This window comes from Alligator sinensis, unplaced genomic scaffold (assembly GCF_000455745.1).
Source record: "Alligator sinensis unplaced genomic scaffold, ASM45574v1 scaffold1509_1, whole genome shotgun sequence".
In the NCBI taxonomy this organism is placed as follows: Eukaryota; Metazoa; Chordata; order Crocodylia; family Alligatoridae; genus Alligator; species Alligator sinensis.
The window spans coordinates 334,813-338,751 of NW_005842711.1; the positions used below are offsets into that span (position 1 = coordinate 334,813).

General features: G+C 40.9%; 1 protein-coding gene across 14 annotated transcripts in view; it reads left to right on the plus strand.

The window, feature by feature from the left end:
• BRD4 (bromodomain containing 4) overlaps positions 1 to 3,939 on the plus strand; it is a 131,057-nt gene that overhangs the window by 1,276 nt on the left and 125,842 nt on the right. The gene's annotated exons all lie outside the window — the stretch shown is intronic.

Below are 3,939 nucleotides of genomic sequence, written 5' to 3' on the forward strand. Positions count from 1 at the left end.
GGTGGGAAGAGGCTGCCACAGGGTCAGGATCGGCCAGGGAGCCAGGCCTGGTGCCCTGCGGTCTCCTCGAGCCGGCTTTAAGTGACCAGACGAAAAGCCTTACTTGTAGTTGGGTGTGGAAGCCCCGCGTCATATGGGTGTAGCCATCGCGCAGCGGGGTTCCCGGCTGGAGAGCGCCTACAGGCAGTGGGAGTTGTCCAGGCTTTAGTCCTAATGCCCCGCGGCTTCATAAACTGCTTCCTGAGCCATGCTGCTGGAGCTGTGCAGGAAATGGATTCGGCTGCTTGTTCTGTGCACTGTGTCGCTGGCATGCTTTTTCCAGGTGTGTGCACTGATAGTGTAATGTTTTCCCACAGGCTTCTGAAACATCCGAGTGTCCAAGTCCTGCTAAGGGGAGGATGCTTGTGGGTGCTCTCTTTCTGCAGGCCAGCTGGGTAACTGGCTCATTCGCTTTCTCTGTGCCCCGAATGGCTCTGTCATTTCCAAACAGATTTTGTTTTTAAAAATTGGTCTCTAGATTTAAATGCAAGAGTCATTTTACAGTGTTCTTGTCAAGAACCAATACTGAATAGACAAGAATGGCAATTTATTTCAGGCAGGAGACCTTGTAGTTAGCCAGCTCTTTCTCCCTCGCCCCAGGCCAGTGTATCATGTGGAGGAAAGGAATATGGTTCAAATTACACTGAGAGAGGAGAATCAAAATTGATTGCCTATTTATTCTTAAATGGCTTATGATTGACTGGTGAAGTCGTGCTAAAAAATAACCAGGGACTCTTGCAATGTTGCTAAAGAGGTTAAAATGAATATTCCATTCTAGATGGTGCAGCAAAAGTGCATTTAATTGTACATGTAATACTTTGACAGCAACTCCTTATTTTAATGAGCATATTAAAATGGGATATACAGCTTATGATAACTTTTTGCTGTTTGTTATTGAACTGATGTCAAGTATGTGTCAAGAGTACAGTTTTATATTAAAAACCTGATAATTTTGTTCATACTACTAGTTTTCCTCAATACATGTTTTCACAGGTCATCTTTATTTTTAAAAACATACATAGATATATGCATCAGTTACTATTTGCTACACTTCTGAAGCTTGGTAGGTCCCTGGTGTCTGGAAACTTTTTTTTCCTCCAGAAAACTTGTTTTAATCTATACTTGTAGTGCTACTGTTCAGAGACTTACTGTAGGTTTTGTAAAAGCAGATTGCAGCCTAGTAGTGAGGAGAAAAATTAGGAAGTGGTATTGGTGTATACTGCAAGAGAAGTATGATGACAAAGGCAGGTTTAGTAGCAAATGTTTACTACTGTGAGTAACTCATGGACAGAAACTGACATCACTAATGCTTATGTAAGATGCAGTTATAGTTGGTTTTAGATGGCTACCATTATATGAAAGGCATGTAAACATAACTGTAGGCTATTTTGGGTTTATTAGTATGTTTAGTCTACTTCCCATGTCACTCTTCATAGCATAAAACAGGCTGAAGTGAATTAACTAGTTTTACAGCAAGCTTAATTTGATTGAATATTTATGACATAGTATTGTGGTTTTAGTGTTCATTGTGAAATTGCATCTTAAAATGCCTTTTAGATGTCTTAATGATACAGACTTGCTGGGTTTTTGGTTGTAGCCATGTTGGTCTAAGGACATAGGCAGGCATGTTTTTTTTGGATAAATGTGATATCTTTTATAGACTAGCTGAGTAGTTGGAAAAAAGTTCTTTGCAAGTTTTCAGGTGCAGTCACCCTTCTTTAGGCATAGGGAGTCTCTCCTGGTCTGAGACTTCAAGGAATGAAAGAATCGTAATGATACAGAGTTGCTTTAGTCGAATAAAATATTGAACATTAAAACTCCATCCTGTGCATGGACAGCAGCACTGGTGTAACTTTATTGCATGATTAGCTTGAGTTCAAACACTTTTAAAAGTCCTGCTGGAAAACTCTTATAAAAGGAAAGTAGAATAAAAAAACTTGTTACTGAAAGTTAACCTCACCTCAGTGTTAATGCTGAAAAGCTTAGTGTTTTTAATATGTTGGAGGTCAGTGCTTTTTGAGAGACTGCAAAAAACCCCCCAAAACAACTATTGATATAAGTGGTGCAGAATTTTTGATCTGGGATTGTAATTGTTTAAAATCATAGTTTACCATTGAGTATAGTTATTGAAAGACCCTCAGTGAATTTTAAAACAGTTTCAACCTTAAAATAACTAGAGAAGGAAAACTGCCTTTGAAAATCCATTCTTTTGCATCTTCTGATCTTGAAGCTCAAGAAGGCACGTGATGGAAATGCTTATTCAAAATGAGCATAGTTAATGGTTGAGAGAGAGACAAAAATCAGTCTCTCCTTCTGGAGCATTTACTTATGATTGCCAAATAACTGTTTCTTTTACTACTCAATTGGTAGAACACAACTTCTTTAAATAGAGGCGGCTGGCTTGCAGCTGAATTACTGTTGTCAGAAAACACACCACCTGTGTAAACAACATTTGCATATATTCAAAAGTTGGTGTTGATTTTGCTATAACTGGAAAGTAGCAGGTGTAGGAATTGATCCTCTGTTGGAAAAATATATGATAATCATAATGCTCCTGTCATTTAGCTGCATTTCAATAAAAGTTGTTTTCACTGTTCTCAGTACCTGAATACACACTCTTCATCACAGAATGATATGCTGTTGCTAGGCTTTTGATATTTATCACACTTTCTCCGTACTTTTTCAGACTAAATTGCCTTCTGCAGAACTGTATTAGCTTACCTTTGTAGATTTTCATTAATTTAGATCACTCTGTCTATAAGTTTCTCTTAAGTTGCAAAAACATTTGACCTTGTTACTTGGGACTTGACAAAAAGATAGCCACTTCTTGTTTGGCAGATACAAAGTGACTGCTGAAAAAAGGATCCTGCAATTGGCTTTATGATGTAATTCTGTGTGGGTGGATCCCTGCATTTGTTCAGAGCCCTAATACAGTCTGAGGATAGACTCCTGAGATCACAGTGCATCGCATCATGGGATCAAGATCATAGATATTAGATATACTGTCACATTTAGAAGGGCAGAAGAACATCTCTAAAATAAACCAATAGTGCTATTGATGCAAGAAGTTATAAGCTTTCCTTATAGCCAAGTTGCTAAGTGGTCATCGTCTTCATCACTTCTGATTCTGACCAATGAAACATTGAAATGCATGTGGGTTTCTACACTTTCCATGCTTGTCAGATAAGTAAGCAGCTCCTTTAGCATTATCTTGTGCACAGTACAGTTGTTTGTGAGCATTACAAAATCCTTCTGAGAAGATGCTTGCAAATAAAGCATGGCTTCAACCTACTGAAATTGTCAGAAGCAGAGCAATTGGATCCTGTTAAGCTCCAGACTTGTTTTTTGCACACTTCTGCTGCTTTTGACCTCTTTTTGAGTGTGGCAAAAAGGGATTTGCTGTCCAACTGAGAATCTAACTTGTACCCTGTAGTTTGTGAAGCCCACGGATTATCCACTGCTAATAGCTACAAGTTAGAATTAGTTGAAGATAAGGGTTTACCGGTAGAGATTTTGGGGTCTGATACCGATAGCTGATTTTTAAGGAGGCGTATCAGCCGATACTGATCTGATTTCCGATATGCAGCTCTTTAGCTTGAAGAGCTGGATTCAGCTGGTAAGTCTGTTGTGGTGGAAGGGGTATGGGCAGATTGAGGCCCCTGTGGTGAGGGAGGGAATGGGGCTGGGATGAGGGGTGCGGGGCAGAGCCCCAAGTGGTACGTCTGGGGGCGGAGGGGGGTGTGTGCCCCCCTGGATCTCTGCAGCGCCGGGCAGGCTGCAGCTGTGGGATGGGTTGGGCACAGGACTAGGTGTGGCTCATTGGGGGCGGAGCAGGGGGCGTCTCCTGCCTTTGCCAACTGCTCACCGGGTGTTTGCCTAGCTGCTCCCGCCCATCCTGTG